At 29.8% G+C, this 19,779-nt stretch overlaps 1 long non-coding RNA gene across 2 annotated transcripts in view; it reads left to right on the top strand.

Annotated features, from left to right (window-relative positions):
* The window catches only part of LOC126904696 (uncharacterized), a 53,606-nt gene extending 34,448 nt beyond the window's left edge, over positions 1-19,158 (top strand). Inside the window, exons 4-5 of one of the 2 annotated variants that reach the window (XR_007703801.1) lie at positions 15,492-15,566; positions 18,813-19,158. This is a non-coding gene — a long non-coding RNA (uncharacterized LOC126904696). Of the gene's footprint in view, positions 1-4,169; positions 4,222-15,491; positions 15,567-18,812 lie in introns of those variants that run through there. The other variant, XR_007703802.1, reaches the window with a different exon arrangement.
* Positions 19,159-19,779: the final 621 nt, after the last annotated feature.

The raw sequence follows: 19,779 nt of genomic DNA, 5'->3' as shown, positions 1-19,779 counted from the left end.
TAGCCTCTCTTAACGATCATTACAACTGTCGAACACACGTTTTGGATTACTATTTATTTTAAAAGTCTTTTAAAAACATTGTTGAATGTGTTTTCTTAAAGATTTCACAACTAAAAGTTGTTGAACTGAGTTTGTAATACGAGAAAAAATTCTTCATAATGTTTATATCATGTAAATTTTATTTTCTCCGAGTCAATCTTCTTCTCGATTTTCACACAAAAAATAAATAATACAAATCTCACAGTACAAAAATAAATCTGTAAATAAGATCTTTGCGCGCAGGTAACTTGTTCAAAATATTTTTTAATAAACAGTTACTAGATATTAACAAGTTGTTAATAACAACTGTTAATATCTTCTCGTCGAGTTTAAAATAGTACTACAAGTATCGATTCTGTAGCCGTTGTAATTAATATTAAATTTATAAAACTTAGAAAATTCTTCTGGAAGACTCAAAGATTGTTTACATTATTATTACATTCTGACATTGTCCAAAAAGAACAATATAAAAGAAAAACACATAAAATCAACAAGCGGTGTATTTTTTTCTTGTTGTTCTCAATGTAATAACTTTAAACCGGGTAAAACATGTCTTACACACTGATCATTATTTTTTGCTTATGCTTCTATTACTTCATAGTCCGCTGATGCAGCTACCAAATAAAAGCACCAATATTTCTTAACTGAAAATATAAGGGAAAAGGTGGTATGCTTTAATCGCGTGTGACGAGCACAATATCTTTTGAAGTGTCCTCACAAAGTCGACCATTACCGAAAATGTGTCTATTTCCTCCTATTATTTTCCACCCACGCACCCATTTTTATTAACGTCATAATATTTTGTGCTGAGGATCGTCAACCGTTTTACTACTACCGGACAGGACACAAGGAGGCCAACATGGTAGTTTTTCTGTTGTTTAAATCGACCTTCTTAAATATATATACGGTGTACATATACTTATATATGATATTTCAACCCCATTTAGAGACGTTCGACAAGCAGCTGCGCTAATGGTCCGGAAAAAATATCTCGGAGGCTATCCAGTTTCCCCGGAAAACACAGGACATTATACTAAAAGCTCGAGTCTATTCCAATCGGTTTACATTACACGTGCAATATTATACACAAACATAATACGTACGTTAGTCAGAAAATGGCGATATCGGAAACAGAAATTGGTTGACGTGATACTCCACAGAATTCGATTCCATGTCCTAGTTTAATACTCGCTAAGTACATTCCGCATAAACTTAATATTATGTCGGTCTAGAACAGTCAGACGGCGTATGCACTCCCACGAGGGGGTAAGTTTTGGCCGGAAGAAAAGGTCATCATAGAATAATAGTAGGTAGGGGCATTAGAGACAACGATAATGATAATAGTGGTCAACAACTAAAAGTAGTGCCAACTGGCCCAACAGATCAATAATCATTTTCTTGGTAGGTAGTCGGTGTCGGGGCTTAATAATCCGTAACTAACGCTGAAAAATTCGGATTTAGTTTGTTTGCCAAAAAACAATAACCACTAGTGTTTTTGTTAGATGCAGTTAATGGTAGTTTAAAAAATATTTAATATATATATATACCGTCTTAATTTAATAAACAGACGCAAATGATAACCTACAACCTCGTACAAATTAAATTAGTAAAGTCTGTACGAACATCTGTTTCGCTTATTTAAGTAATTACTGAGTGAAAATTCCAAATTATGTTGTAATTTTCATATAATACATGTGCTCAATTAGTGCACGCATTCAGCCTATTGATTCAATTTTTGTTTGCTGTTATAATGTTATACTTAACACTAATATTTATAAATAAGATAATCATTATTATCTTTGAAGAAATTCAGTATATTTAAATTATTCTTAACGGGATTTAGTATCATACAACAATAATAGCTTATTTATAGAGGTGTTACTCGTGATTTTTTTAATTTTATACAAGTATAAAAGTATTTCTTACAGTTAAATTATCAATAAAAACTACAAAAATAAGTAAAAAATATCATTGAAACTTTAATATTGTGATTAGATTTCTATAGAACCACTTGCATCTTAAATTTCACAAATATTTATAAAAATACGGTGTTCCAATATGATGAAAACTTAACACGATGATAATTCTAATGTATGATTTTTTTTTTTTTAATAAAACATAAGTTATATGCATAAAATGCAAATTTTATTGTCTGGTCTGGTAGGCTGTTAAAAACGCCACATTTATCTACTCTTTAAATATGCGCCTCTCAACTTCTATTATAATATCTTCAGGGAAGCTCTTACGCTACAACTTAATAATGTTTAACGGTTCAGAGGAAACCTTCATATTTTCTGTTTGACTACCTTACTAAATGAAACTGCAATTTTCAGCTATAACTATTCTTGATTAAATAAAATTTAGGTTATACTTGTGAATTACGCTAATGACTATTATAATAAGTATCAATAAAATTTTCATGAAAAAAGTTTTTCTCAATCAAATAAACAACATAAATTTGTGAGTTTTAAATAATGCCACTTATACGTGTACTGTTTAATGAAAACGATAATTGTATACAATTAACGACTGATTAAAAATAAAATATCACTTTATAGTCAATATTGACTTTGCTTTTTCCTAAAATCATTTATTGTTTTAGATGTCCGACTGAGTTTACACGAGAACAAAACTAGTACTTATTTTCCAACTAACTAAAATTAACGTTTTATATCGTGTTTATTAAAAATAAGTCATTAGCACTTATTGAAAACAATAGAGGTCATAACAAAACGTAACATTTTCTCAATGAAAAATGTGGACAGTAGTTTCAATTAAAACTGAAATTCGGATCCAATCGTTTTTCGGCGTAGTGTACGTGCAACTTGATAAAGGGCAGAGTTTAAATTTCAATTAAACTTGGTTTTTATTTTTTATGGCAAAAAATGGGAAACTAAGAACCGCGGGGATGGGAAATACGTCGTACTGGCAATGTGCCAATGAATAAGAAACTTAATTTCTACTGATATTGATTTTAGATTGAACATTGAATTTCACCCTTTAAAAAAAAACAGAATCAACTCCCAGAAAACGGAACAATATGACTGAGAAAATATAATTCGGTGTTTGTCGAGTAGCTAATCATTGCTGTTAAACGGTTCAATAAAATTCAAGTATTTAAACTCCGTCCCAAATCAAGCAGTCTTGTTCCATTTAAAATGTCAGACTCGAGTTTATTTTGAAAAATTGCAACTAATAAAATTAGCATTGGCGAATTTAGAGGCTTCCGTCGTTAGCTTAATTTCACCTGAGCTAAATAATTCTTATCACATCACTCTGTGCGCACGTTTATTTTAGTGATTCTTTAGTACACATTTTCATTCCCAAACGTATTTCTTGACTTCCAAAAGGGTTCGTATGTCAACGTATAAAAACACATACACCGAGTCAGTAAAGTGTAGTCCCTTTTAGTTTCCATTCGAATTAAAAACACAATGCTGCACATTCGGTTTTCCGTTTCTTCCGCGACGGTTAATTCATTCTCTGGGGTGTCGCACAGCATTTATTCACACTGTGTAGTTTATTCCAATTAAAATTACTATCTGGTCTGTCGTAATGTTGATTCCTCGTATTTTCGGTCAGTGAATTCTGAGAACACGGCTTTTAGGTTTATATTACAATTAAATTTGCATAATACATTTGGGACACAATAATATCAAAAGTATTATTATCCGCCCTTGACACGTTTTTCTCTTTTTACATTTTTTTTACAGTGTACATTACAATTAAGATGTATCATTCCGAGAACAGATTTTTACATAATATACATATCGTATGCATGCAAGTGTAATTACCTGATTTATTTTCCAATCGCTTGCTAATTTGTTTTTTTTTTTTTTATTATTTAATTAAAATTCAGCATAACAAAGTCGTTTAAAAATACTTGAGTGTTCCATTTGAACAAAATAATTAAGTACTTTTTGAAAACTATAAAAATCGAATAAAATATTTTGTATAATTATGTGAAAAAATTATGTATTGCGAACACGTTTTTGTCCAAACCAAAAATATCTTTGTGCGTTTAAATCGAGTATTAAAATATGATGTTGAAAATTTAGAAAATTAGATAAAATAAACAATCTTTGTAGTAGATTATATTAACCACAACTCTTTGTTTCTTTTTTTTGCAGAAGAGTCATTGAATACTGTTTTTTATAAGTGTTTTGAACAAGGGCTCAAATGGCAAGTCGTTTTTTTTTATTCAGATAAAATGTCTATTCGATAGTATTTTTGTTTTTGAAAATGCATTTCACTCTAAATATATTTAAATTGCGATGGAATATAACAGCAAGTGTGCAAATTACTATACTTTGAAATAAACGCCGCCGCCTCTCGGATCTTAAAGTTTTGCTTAACAAGCAACGGAATGGTTAAACTACACGAATAGATGACATGTTGGTATCTTTAAACAACGTATAGAATGTGTGTGACAGAAAAGTAGACACTTTATACTCCTAAGTTTTTCTCCTTACGAATGTTCCCTTGTCAAAAACGTCTGGTAATACAAAAAAGTAAGCGAACACATCCGTCGTCGTCACCGTATTAGGGCCCAATATAAATGGTAATTTCGCCAACCATCACTTTTGGTGTTATACACTTAAAAAGTACCTATGAAGATATTTATACAGCGCCTAACGTACACACATATTATCTATATCGTTATAACTACACCGACAAGGCGAAAGCAAAGCGGCTGGGGACTTTACTATATAATCTCAGTGTCGTGAAAACTGACTTATTTTTTGCCGCTCCTCACTTTATCCTTCCTCGGCTGTTGTCGCTGTCGTGTCATCTCTATTAATATTAATAAAACACGATTTTATCGTGACAACGGATTTAGAGAATAATATTCTTAAGCTGATTACTTTATACGTTCAAATCTTCATCGACTACATCGCTGTTGTTGACGAAATATCAGTGCCATACTTACACTCCAGCGATGGTATTCCAAAAACATTTATTTTTATTTTTAGTACAATGAATTTATGCAAATTTACTCTAATCTAATGACATATTATTTTATATAAATGATGCCTCCTCGTCGACAAAAAATTGACGGGCACACCATTCGAATATATTCATAAACGTGCAATACACCACATGGAATGAAAATAAAATTTTAACCCACGAGAGATTAATTTTTAACTGTTATAATTTTTTAAGAATGTTTTCTTTTTATAAAATAATAATGTTTCAAATACCAACAAAAATAAATCATGCAATTTTTATACGGCCATATTTCATAATGCATACTATATTCGACAAATTATCAAATAATGAGACGTTATTTTAACAGTACATTCATTAAAAGATTCATCATAATTATCAGTGCCGGATTAAACAATTCTTAATATTAAATTGAAAATAATTTTTCTGAAAATCGTCCATTGTTAATTACTATAAACCTTTTCGCTCCCTAAATACAGATTTAATTTTAAACTACACAAATTCAATAGATAAGTAAATCTCATATAAACAGCGTAATTAAATACATATCGTACATCGTTTTGTGTTTTAACTCGAGTCGATAAAGAATATTGAAATAATTTTTCTGACTCTGTAACGAGTTTTTAATTAAGCTTTAAAAACAAATAAACAAACGATTAGTGCTAAAACATTTTTGTACTCGATAATATTTTGTTTCCCTAATTAAGATTCAGTATCAAATTGAGTTTTACAATTTCCTCTTTGTTATTAGTTTAGCTATTGTTCATTATATCTCTTTTATGTTAACCAAAACATTTACTTGAGAGTCGAAATGCTTTCGGTCTAAACAATCGACGTCCGATCGAAAAGTTGTTTTCCCGGGATGTTTATTTTAAAAGGCAATAATTAACCATTCTAACTGTTATTAACTTGCCTCTGGCATTGAATTTAATCACATTAATATCTATGTAGCCATTGTATTAATTAGATTTCGTCGTTGTATAAAGATCGTTTCCCGTTAATCTCGTCTCTTTTTCTACTGCGTTTAATACTTACTCACTCCGTTTAATGGACATTTACCGTATCTAAGCTCCATTAAAAATTAAAAATCTGCAACCCTTTAATAACAGTTTATGACATGTTTTGTTTTAACAGCTACTGAATAATAAGGTTTAACCGCTTAACTCGGCGACAAGATGACAAAAAGAATCATAATATTCTCCTATATCAGCCGAGTGTTGGTGACGTTTTAGTTTTTACAAAGCACATTTGATAACGGTTTCGTACCTTGGACATTTTTAACGTCACATTAATAGCAACAGTATAATAAAGTTATAAACGGGAAATAAAGTTACGGAAATAACAACCACGTTAACTAAAAATCTGACAAACCAATCAAGTTTATTTCTCTCGGACTTTACTCACAATCATTTTTTTTTAACACTCATGCAATATAAAGTTTTAATTACTTGATATACACATAAATTATTACTGAAATTTAGAACTAAACTAAAAAAAATTCTCTGATTTTAAAATATAATTTTAGCTATTGTATTTATTTGAAGAGAAGTATACTTCTCTTTGAGTAAAAATATTATGTATCAGTTTACTTGATATTTTGACTAAACGAGTATCTCTATTTTTTTGGCTGAGCGCGTTTAATAGAACTATATTTTTTAATCTAAACTAGCTTTTTGAATAATATTGAATTTTCTAATTACTAATAATTTTCAATGTCGTATCAAGTAATAAATAATGGATGTTGAAATATTTTTCTAAAAAAACAACATATTTTAAATACGTGTAACAGTTGAATCATCCGATTATTGATGGAAATTTATACTCTTCATTTATTTAAAATACATGTATAGTATACCAAAAACGTTTAGTAAATATTTTATTCTATTGTAAAATTTAAATCATTAAACCTCAAAAATGAATTCCAAAATTAATTTTATGATTTTTATATTATATTACAGTTTAACGGTTGTTTTTTTTTTTGTCATTCCAACTGCAAGATTTACCACATATTTTAAAACGATTTTCTAACGATAATTTAAATTAAAGTTTAGAATGAACAGTTTCAAAGTTGGTGCGATTTTCTACCTATAGAGTCTTTGGTATTTTGGCATTAATGATAAAACTACTGTATTAACTTTTCATTAGACAAAGTTGTCTCACATTAATAGTAGATACGATGGAAAACTTAGTGAAAACAACGAGTAAACTGCAATGTGTTATTCTATACTTTACAATGACAACACCCTATCCTTTGAGCAAAACGATATTATAATCTGAACGAAACGAGAAGAAATTTCATCAAACATACCGAGTTCCAAAATTTCCTTTCAAACTTTACGGGTAGAATTCCAAACTATTTAGCCTTTTCCGCTATTCGAAACCAGTAAACGTTAATAGACAATCACTTCACTTAAGTTCTATAGATTGAAAAAACATTCAACATTTATGTCAGAAACGGCTGGAACATATTACAATACAACGTTCAACCAATTGCATTTCATCAGACACAAAAAGGCATACGTTGTTTTTCATTGAAATTTTAAAAGGTTTTTATTTAAGGTTAAATTTTAAATCGTACTCTTTAAAAAAACGTCATATTTTTAATTTTATAAGTCAACAACATTTTTAACTGACAATATTATAAAAAAAGACAATAAAATTTTAATTAAATATTATTAACAAATATAATTTAGAAAGTATGATGAAAATACTATTTGATATATTTTAAAAACGCTATAAAATAATAATAATTGTTATTTTACCATAATTTTCTTACATTTTTTTTTTGTACTATTTTATATAAACTATGGAGTTAAAATTTTAGTAATCTTGGAGATTTAATCAAAGTTTAATATATATGACTACCTACACTAATATTAAAATCATAACCACATCTTTGTGTTGTAGTTGTCAACACTTTCGTACTATAACGTTAGCTACCTTTATCATTTATGATTCTGGTAAGAATATACCTGAAATTTAAATGCAATTATTGTTTTTATGAGTTGTCTTTTGTGATTTTAGCAATAGGTTTTTGGAAATCGATGGTATTATATTATTATTAGACTTACTTAATCATTTGGGTTCTCATAAGGTCACCCTACTTAAGAGCGCCTGACTTTTATGATCTCATTCTTCTTTCAGCAATAAAATTAGTGAACAGATTTTTGTTGTCATGTTATTCAGCAAATTTTACGATCACTTATAGTTGAATAAAGATTTTTTGATGTTTCTTTTATTACATATCTGAAGGTAACAGTATCAACTGATGGTTAAGAAACAAATATTTTTATAAGTGTTTTGTATAAAAAATTTCCGTTATTATCAAAGTACTACCACACAATAAACAAAACTAATGATCTGTGACGTTAAATTAATAATGTTTTGTAATATATTTGGGTACTATAATATTAGTTGTCGTACTTTTTGTATTTAACTAAAAACAATTGGACAAAAAATAACTTGCGATGAAATAAAATATGTATTTAAATAACATTTAATTTTGAAAAACGTACATGAAAATTTCTTTCAAAAATAAACAAATGACATTCATGGCTTTATAATTTATCGAGGTTCAATGAAAGGGTTAAATTTTTAATTCCTATTTGGAAACTCCACTGAACAATAAATCACACTTTAACGACACAGTTCCATATATGAATAGTGTATATTGTGTTGGTTACATAGAGAAGAGCCGCAATAAAAGGATTGGTCAGATTTGTATGAAACAGAGAGGGTAAATGTTCGTGTATTTGTATCCAATTTAGTACGTATGTGTAGTGAGGTATGTAGACATGATAAGCTATACGTATGGAAACCAAATGACAACACACCTAAAGGGTTTTATCGAATAGATTTCGATAAACCATCGTACGTTACACGGATCGTTTCACAGATAACCTGTTGGCAAACGTCGAAGATTGGAGCTTATAAGAGCCACATAAAAGTATTAATTTATTTTCTAAGATTTTAATTCAGTTTTGATCTCCTCGAATAATTTCTCTTTTTAAATATTTACTTTGAATCGTCTAAAAACAACTCGAAGTTAAAATAATTATTATAAACATAATTTATAATAATTGAACAACTAAAAAAAAAGGAGATAACTGACGTTTTACCACTTTCGAGGGATATAATCTATGAAACAATTATGTTTGAAAATTCTTGTGTAATAAGCCGTATAATAATAACATTCGTAGGCATATTGTATCATAATTCAGTATTTATATAATAAAATTCCACATAATATTTTATCTGTCATACTTAATTTTTCTATGTATTTATCTGTATCATTTTTGTTTTAACTTTAAACTAAAATTAACTTTTGAAATATTTTTAGTTATGTTGGCAGACAAAAAGTTTTTAATAAAATATGAACCTGAGTATGTTATAGTAGGCATTGAACAAAATAAATGAACCTTATTTTAGTGTATATTTATTTATGATAATGAGAGCGTGAGTTGAATTGAAAAGCATCAGTTTTAGACGCAGTTTTATAAAAAGGAAAAAAATCGTTATACAATACATTTTCAAAGTCGCAATCTTCACTACTAACTTTTTAAAGTCTCGTTTTTGGTATAAAATAATGTAATCAAATGGGGTAGTTAAGTTATTATTTATAAATTTTTACTTGGCAAATAGAAGACGTGTTTTAAATAGGTGATGACGGTTAAATTGAATACAACTTGAATAAAATGGACTTTACGAGTTTTTTTTTATCGTCAACTTATTTGTGTTCAATTTTTAAATATTTTCTGTTTGAACTCTGAGAAAAAAGGTAAAATTCAAGTTTTTTTTTCTTTTATTATTTTATCTCGAACAATAATTAAAACTGTTGTCTTATTAAGTCTTTTGTACCATCTTAATTCTGAACAGATTTTCTAGTTGATAATAGTGTAATCAGTGTGTTTTGTGCGCCCTAACTAATCGTTTCATACATATACATTTCAATCTGGCGATTATAATTAATTATATATCTGGATTGACTTTTTAACGTTTGCGATCACAGTAATCGACATTTTTGCGTTAGTGTCATAATTGCTTGATTAAACGTTAAAGACAATGATAATCAGCTAGTCGCAGACTACTGAAAGATAAATACTTCCTAGCGATTTAGTTTTAAACTTGTTTCGTTAGCATTTTCCATACATATTACTCGTATTGTTTGTATGTTAGACATCTGTTTGAAAGCAGAAAAGTGTAATGGTTGAAAAAAAAGTTGTCTGAAATAAAATCGCAATAGCAAATGTACGAACTGGCAACCGAACCGAAAACGTATTTATGTACACATGTTGTACGTTGAAGACGAGTTCATCGTTTTTCAAAGGATAGAAATTCGATAACTTCCCAGTAAACAGTTACCAATTCTCAGTTTTATGTTGTTGTTGTCTTATTTTCAAGCACATTGACCGAAATCTACCCAACGGCCATACAGTAAACTCATCGTAATCAGCAGCTGTTTTTACATGCAAAATACGTAGGTGGTTTCATTATTGTTGTTTTCAGTACCACAGGCCCATAACAACGCGGCAGTCACGTGCATTACGATTTTTCTCAACCCTCCACCCTAATAAACTTTTAATGAAAAACTTGTGTCTACTTTTTCCTTTCGATAACTTCCCTTAATTTTATTGAACCCTTCGATCCGTTTTTTTCTCGTGTTCAGACACGCGCAATACGTTTCATTGATAAAACGAGAGAAACAAATTGTAAAAATGAAAAAACACCGCCGAGTGTAATTGTGTCATAAATGTGATTTTAATTGTCCCGGCAGACAAACGCAAACGTTCATTGATAAATTCGTTTTTTATACCCGGCGTTGCGTTGCATGCAAACGAATAATAAATAACGCTTAAGAAACACAAAATGCCGTTGCTCGGTAATCCTTTATAGATGATTGGGATTAATACACAAAGAAAGGGAAACGGATCGTGTTAAATCGACCGTTATGGTAACCTAGAAAATTCGGACGGTTTTTTATGTGTACGCAATATACGTTTACTACATGCATCGCTGTTGATAAAGATGGAGGGTGCAGAGGGTGGAGAACGATTTCGGTGGATTATTGTACACGCGATCTCGTTTCAAAGGTTTGATGGTACGGAGACGGTTGTTGCGGACAAATGGCCAGATTATCCAAAAAAGGGTGGGAAGCAATCATTTACAAGATACTACCCGCGGCTGAGGCTTGTAAAAGACGCGGGCTACGGGAGGGAGGGTTCTAATGAGACGAATGCTAAACACTCACTAATGTGGGGGTTTGTCGCCGACGCGCTGCCAGTGAAACGTCGCAATGGAAAGAGGACTAAAAATGCATGTACGACAGTGGAAACCTAAAATAAATCATCTGCTGCCCCGGAATTTTTCCCGTCGAATTATCCTCCTCCTCACTTTACTGACGAATCCTTAATGACGTCACATTAATCAGTTTGTTTGCTTTCAACTTTTGATGCGCTGGCATTTATATAAACCGCCGCTAAACCACTTGAGAAACTAGGGATCAGTGTTTCTCTACAGACGCCTCCTTACTCACAATGAAACGAACGAATTATTTTTTTAAACCAACAATTTGCAAAAACATCTGCGCAACTGAGATGCCAACGAAATGCACGCAGTTGGCTAGCAAACGTTTCATGTAGTTTTGGTAAACGTTGCCGTCTTTTTACGACCAGTGTATCGGTATGAAATTCCGATTTCAATTTCAAACTAACCTTATTAATATTGATATTTTACTTTTTTAATTTGTTTTCGACCAACCACTTTGAATAACTAGTTGTTTAAAAACTTTATCTACTGCAATTATTATTTACTTAAATCAGAAAGTTTGCAAAGTCTAAACATACATTAAATTATGAAAATTAATTATTTAATCAAAAAAAAAAAAAATACCGAATGTTTATTAATTTACAAAAATCAATCCCTGTTCGTTATCACGCAAACATTTTTATTTGTACTTAACATATTTTTCAAGTTTATGTAATTCCTTTTCACGATTTAATTTTTCAAATATATAATTAGGCAATTTAAAATCAAGCACATGTCTGCTCGATCTTTGATCCCTTTAAACCATTCGCCGTAATCGTGTTAAAAATGTTTAACTATTTCAAAATTTATGACCCGATTCAGTTGAATGACTATATATAAAATATTTAATATATATATACTTATACAAAATTATATTGAAAATTAAATTTGTGAGTAATGTCTAGTTGGTAAAACCGTAAAATGTCATTTTTTTAATGGTGATACTAATAAATTAACTAGAAATGTTCCAAAAACGTTGTAGTTTTTTAATTTTAATGATTATTACTTGTATGGTTTCCAAGGTAACTAATGGAACCTTGACAGCTCCAATCAGATCATAAGTCCTATGTTTTTCTTATTAGCACATTTATGGTGACGCGGTCGCTTACTTTCTCACCCGCACAATTTAGCCCAAATATGCTTAAAAAGGTATGCATCGATAACTTGTTATCGAGTTGACAGTGACAAGAAATTGCGTTTCGACACCTTGGGCCACAAGTCCTAAACGCGCACTGAGCTCTTTTTCTTCATAATTTCCAACACATCCCCGTGACCGTCTGTTAGTTCCCAACAGATGTGTCGATGTTTAGTAATATATCCGTAAAGGAGGTTTCTGTTTAAGAGATGTTTTTTGCCTCGTAGAGTGTCCATTTTAAGTAAATTTCTCTGTACGTATATATTTATAAGAAGAAAGAAAATTGATAATAAGATCATATTCAAATAAGAATATACTTTGTCATTTCGAACTTTTTAATAACATTATTATGTAGTTTTTACTTTTTATAACGTTTTATCATTTAGTAAAAATACTGATCTGATGCCGTTTTTAATTTTGGTTAAATATATCAGGGCTGTTATGAGTGTTGTAGCTAACGAATCATGACTATCATACCCTAATGTAATTTTTTATATTATAAGAATGCCTCCTCCTGTCCATATCATTTCCATTTTAAAACATTTTAAAAGTGCAAAATAATGACGAGATAAGTATAATGGTTCCATGTGCAGCGATTCGAAAAGTGAACTACGCGAGAAAAGCGACTAAAAATATAAAAGACTAATGTAATTTTTAATGGAGAAGAAAATGTTCATCAAAGTTCCCATTTATTAAAGCCAAATATAAATCAATAGTATTTTCTTGGGGCGTTTAGTAGAAACTTTGCCAAAAAGTATTCTTTGTATTTACTAAAAATATAGCTTATAACGATTTCAACTTTACTTAAAAACAAAGCTGAAAGTGATACGATAAATGTCCATAACATTTTGCCTAACATGTTACTTATTATAATGTTAAAAACTGTAACCATGTAGATCATCATTCTGTTTTTGTAAAAAATGTTTTATCAATGTAAAGCATCGTAAACATGTCTGAACGATGAACTGCAATGGTACTGCTGAAGTAACAAAAACTACTTACTCATCACGCAATCCTGTCACGTAGTTGTATTCATATTTTATAGGCCGAAAAAGACTATGGTTAGTGTTGCCGTACTTACACCCGAAATATTTTAGATAACAGTCAATCCATTTTTGAACTCAAAGTCTTAGTCATGAGTAATATTTGTTACACCCTATGACCATAATATATGTGAATTTTTCTCAATATTTTTTCGGAAATTTTCTTTTAGCGTTTGCACTATACATAGAATTTTATTTACCGTGTAAAGAACGAGCAGACTAACTCAACGAAAAAATGAGGGACATTTTGCTTAATAAATCATCCTGTTTATATATATATATACATTACTTGCTGCATATATTAGAACGATAAATAAAGATCTCCTAATTGTAGGGAACGCGTGTTACTGAGGTTAAAATTTCGAAATGATATTTTACCGAGGAGATTTAAAAAGAAAATAACGTGATTTGTTTATTTCAACGATAAATCGTATGTACGAGAATACATTACTTCAAAAAGCAGTCGCGATAAAAGGGTTGTGGTAATGCGTGTTTAAATATTAAAAAAAACAACAGAAACCCGTCGTTAGAATACCACAAAGTATGATAAGTGTAACATTAAAAAAAAAAAAAAACGAGGCGGTAGAAAAAAATAAAGCAAAGGAATATAAGAGACAAAAATAAAAGGCAAACGCGGCCTATACAATAACGATCTGCGAACCAATTGTACAGTGCTGGGAATTTTTTAAATTTACGACTGTGCCGCGTCGCCACAGCCTTACACAGATCGCGACTTTGGAGAAAAAATGTAGGGGAGGACGTGCCGCTGACTCGTTGGCGTACGGTAGCGCCGAGGAGAGTATAATAACGTATGGGTTGAAGCAGAGACAGAGACGCGAGGAGGTCTGCGTGTCAGCTGCAGATAGCCGTTCGACAATATAACACTTGCTTTACCCATTATCCCTCTTCCGTTTTACCATCCCTTAGCATGCCGTCGCATAGGCAAGTGCATGCGTCTGTATAATATACTATACATGAGTTTATATATATATATATATGTGTGTGTGTGTGTGTACGAGTGCGTTAACCGTATCCAGCCAGTAGAACAATTTAATGCAGTAGCCTATGGATTGAAAATTATCATTCGTCCCTTTATCTAGTCCCTGTGGAAGTGGTGTGTAAAAAAATGGATTGTCCGGTGTAGAATAAAGGATCCGATGGGACCTTTTATACACTTTATTCTCTGTGTGATAAATTATTAGGAAACGTAAACGTCATTTTTAAAATCGGTACCACTTTTGTTGACAGCCACGACACAATTCATAAAAAAAATTATACCACTGGGCGATACATGTCTTCTCGCAGCTCAATATAGAAATAGCTTATAAAAATACACACTACCTAGATATTAAACTATGAAAACTATTATTAAAAATAAGTACGACTTTTGTTGCTTAATAGTAAGGTGCTGAGAACAATTGTTAGTAATTATTAGAATACTCCCTTTAAAAATAAGTAATTCCTAATAAACGATATTTGCCAATCATGTTTTAGTAATATTTTTTCCTGATCACCAATGACTCTGTTATGAGTTATTTTTTTATGGAGTCAAACAGATAAAACTGTTTTGATAATATGAAGAAAAGGAACATTCACGTTTTATTGTATTCGAAAATATTCAGACCATCTGTTCGATTGAACAGATTGTCAGGTCACATTTGTTTTGGTCCAGTAATTTATAATTGATGCTGTAAACAACTACAACGGTTCACCGCATGGTACAAAATACGGTTTTGGTAATTCAGTGCACGTACACGGCAAAAGCTTTCCATCCCTACTGTCGAACAGAGTATCAACTAAATAAAAAAATATTATTCTAGCCCAACTTGGCTATGTATCAAGTTCGGCGACAATATAATCAAAAATTACCAACTATATCAGCCTAAATAAATTGCCTTGGAAAAACTTTTCATTTATTTCTAAAAAATAAAACACAGAATTATTGACTTTTATTAATTCTTAATTTGTTTAATGAATAATAATCGCATATATTCTAAATGAACTATTCAATTACTTTTTTTTAGATATGGCGATACCAAAAAAAAAAAAAGGAATTATCTATCAAGAGCAACTAAATCAATGATTCCATACAATTCTATGTAAGTTTATCCAATTGAATTTATTGGAATAATTTTTTAACTATAAATATACTATTTATTAAAATTAGGAAATATGAAAAAATATATTTTTAAGACACATATGTTCTTTTTCCTTATACACGCATGTTAATTTTCTGTTTTATGACAACATTAATATTTTCTGATATTAAGCAAAGTTGCTGAGTAGGATCACCGGTTGCTCCAAAGAATAGATATTCCAAAAGCCATAAATTACCTTGATGTACTTAATATTAAACCAAAACTTATATTTGGTGCTAGCAATACCCATGAGATAGTTGAGTTAACGATTTTCCTTGTGTTAACATCTTTATGGTTCAGCCATTGGCATAACACACAGCTCAACTTTGAACTTATCTTTAGTTAGCTATAAATTTTTAGCAGGTTTTAAAAATCGATAAAGATTTAGCGGTTTTCTTCCAACTGACTGTACTCTTATTTTCATCGTATCTTCACTAAAAATGTTTTAACAGATAACATTGTTTAAAAACTTTTCTATTGCCTTAATTTTAAATCAAGCACAATCCTATGAAGTTATCGAAAGATGTAAACTCTAACAAACTTATCTTATGAAAAAAAGTAAAACCTGTTTTATCAAAACGTGAACATGTAAAAAACTTTTTATCGGTATTTAAAGACAATTAAAAACAAAATTCATTATATTATAATTGTATCTATGGATTATATATTAAAAAAGATTTTAAAAAAATCCAAAGAAATCTAAAAAATTCATTAAAATTGTTTAAATTTCAAATTAAAATAATTTGCACATGAATGTTGTGTATACAAGTTATATTAGTGGCTACTTGGTATACGGTAATTTTTTTTTTTAATAGTTGATACAATACACAAGTTTATATAGCTCTAATATAGTAAAATAACAGTAATTGACATAATGCATAAACTTGAATATTCTTACGATTATCCAGAAATTATTGCTTACTCAATTATTGTTTTTATATAACTTAATTAAGAGCCATATTTTTAATGGTTGGTTGATATATTAAACTACAAATAATTCAATTGTTTATTAAATACTAAAAGAAGCATACGATCATAGAAGTTAGTGTTTACTAAAGAAAATAAATTAAAATATAACTATAGAAACCATGTAGACAAAATGTGTGCTACTTATTAACAAAGGCATAATCAAGGGAGAAGTTTAAAATTACATTTTTTTGTTAATTTATACCACCTGTATTTTTTTTATTCAATAAATTTATTTTTTTTCTCCGAGTACAGACAAAACCATTTGATTATTGCTTCTAATAATTATCAAAATTTAGTATTTATCTGTTGAGTACATGTCATTAGATGCATTTTATATTTACATAAGTAGTGTGTTTTGCATGTACCGAGAGTAAATTAGTGGAGTAATTTTACTAGTCAGTATAAGTATACTTGACTGATATATCAGTCAAGTACATATACTATAGTATATGTTTTAACGCAATACGATTTTTTTTTATATATATATTTACAATGAAACTTAAAAAAAAATACTAGCGGATTTTCGTTATTTTGAAAATATCTGTACAACTAAATATAATCTAACACTTCAATGTTAATATTGTTGTTTTAATAAAGACATAATACTTTGATTCAAAACTGATCGAGATATCTTTTAAGCTAATGTCTTAACTTTCCAGACTGAATTTACTAGCTACACAACTTTTCCGATTTGAACTATAATACAACAGTGTATGATTTGTTATACTTCTAGATGCCAAGTGAATAACATTATAACTTTAAACGATACCCTAATAATTATAATCGTAGAAAAAGTGTTGCTGCACTCCGATTAGAAACTTTAAACGTTGTAGGGATAATGAGAAAAAGTTTTTAAATTATGATACGGTATTAACATTTATTTATCTCAATTAGGGATAATTACATTTTTTGAAAAATGTCGTTAAGTTATAACTTAACCGTTAAAATGTTTACGAATATATTGTATTCTAAGTATTCAATGGAAGTATAATTTACAAAGATTTTATTAACGTGTAAAGTGTAACATTAACCAGAGGCGTTAATAGCCGATGGTACGACCAGCACACAGTTTGGGTTGAAGCTTGGAAACGTTTCAAAAGATTACTTATCTGAATATGGATATCACTTCTGTCTGAGCTCTAACCAGTTACCAGTTTTAGGAACGAACACACCATTTTTCTTCTTTTTGTTTCCTTTGACATCTAAAGGCGTTAGTACCAGCACAAACGACGCGCATTCATGACTCAAACGAGGGCGTTGTACGCAGACAGCGCTTGAGGTGACATACATAAAGGCTGAGGAAAAAAGAGTTGCTACGGCTCGTGTTGAATGAACCGTCGGAATCAGACATTTTTCAAATGCTCGCAGTAAATCCCCAGTTAAATCGTTGGGTGAGCCGACATTCATTTGTTATCCGTAGCAGGTAAAGACGCTGAATAACGTTAACGTTCGGTGTCGCCCCTTTAGATACCCGCCGTAGTTACAAGTACTTCCACATTAGAAAATATTTCTACTTTCCGATTAATATGAGATATTTCACGGACTAATATTCAGAATTTCTCTCGCCATTATTAATACAGTGAAACTTCCATTCGACGGACCCTCCTCTATCAGACGGAAACCTCTTTTAAACGGAAAAATTCTCTGCTTCCGGTTTTTTCTTTATACATTAAAATTGACCTCTATTAAACGGAAATCACCACTTAACGGGGAAAAGTTTTGGTCCTCAGTACTTTTGTTGAAAGGCGGTTTCACAAATTTCTCGTACTAATTTCATGTTATCATCCAGACTAAATATTTTGGTCGTTATAGAAAACGTATAATTTCGAATTATTATTCAATTAGTTGCGATTTTTAGATGTCAATGTGATACTTATAAATGTTATATAACATCCATAACAAATGTAGAAAATTAACTATTTCCGTATTGTGTCAAAATGATCATTCACATTTGTGAACTGACAAAATTACAATTAAATAAAAATTATTTAATTAAAACTCTCTTATTGCGAGATAATTGTCTTATAAGAGAGTTTAATGAATTTATTAGCTGTTAATACCGACTAACGAAAATTAATAAAATTACACATCATCTAATTATACAGCCCCATAGATAGTAACATTTCTTTGAAAACACGAGTGCTCTTATTTTACATACACAACGCGCCTTTTAATCGCATGTTAACAAGACAAATATTTATTGAGCGTTTTTAAACTTGATATCATTTTTTTTTTCAGATTATGCTCAATTATTACACATGATTATTAATGCAATCTCATCAATGTTTATCATGTATAATATTACACTGGTATTGGCATCAACGAAATATCATAAATTTTAATGTTTTATTATTATTATTATTTCGTAAAAACAATAAATTATTACAAGCTATCGTTTTACAATACCATTAAAATTGATTCTCATGGTAAATTTTTCTGTTTATTCTATAAAAACCGTTATAGTATCGCTATTTTATTGCTGTCGGTGAAAATAAACGTGCACACAAATGTCTGGTATTTAACACGAACAATAAATGTCATTTTGTTAATCCAATATATTTTCCTATAATTCTTATTTATTCAATAAAATCATTATAATATATTGTAAGTTTCATCGATGAAATGATTATGTTTCAATTTATTTGTAGCAATAAAAGTTAAACAATATCTTTTTTATTTATTGTTTTGCTGTGTAATTGAAAATTTATCATGTCTTCGCTTTATAAATTATTCAATCGAATCGAATTTTTTAATGGTAAATGAAAATTTTCCGACTTAAGTTATACAGTAGAATCGTTCGTTTTTAGTTTCTTTGTGCTAAATTTGCAATACCAAAGCAAATTACTGCGATCAAACTAAATCTTAATAAACAAAGCACGTACAAGTGCAACGATTATTCGTATTTTACTCAATTTGAAAATATTTCACCAAACGATCATAATTCATTGCACAAGCAGTTTAACTTTTTCACATTAATGTAACTTGTTTGAAACAGTTAGATATTTGCTATAACACATTTTTTTATTAATAACATGTCATAAATTTCGAGAATGAATTTCTCAAACATCTATCACACTAATTGAATAAATTATAAGAATGTTGCTGTGATTCAAATATTTTCATTTTTACTATCTCAAAAAAAATTAATAAAAATACATTTTCATCGCGATTAGAGTACTGTTGAAGTAAACAAATAGTATAATGT

This window comes from Daktulosphaira vitifoliae, unplaced genomic scaffold (assembly GCF_025091365.1).
Source record: "Daktulosphaira vitifoliae isolate Bord-2020 unplaced genomic scaffold, ASM2509136v1 Scaffold_4, whole genome shotgun sequence".
Classification (NCBI taxonomy): Eukaryota; Metazoa; Arthropoda; class Insecta; order Hemiptera; family Phylloxeridae; genus Daktulosphaira; species Daktulosphaira vitifoliae.
The sequence above is the reverse complement of the archived record's forward strand: the minus strand, read 5'-3'. Positions and strand labels throughout refer to the sequence as shown.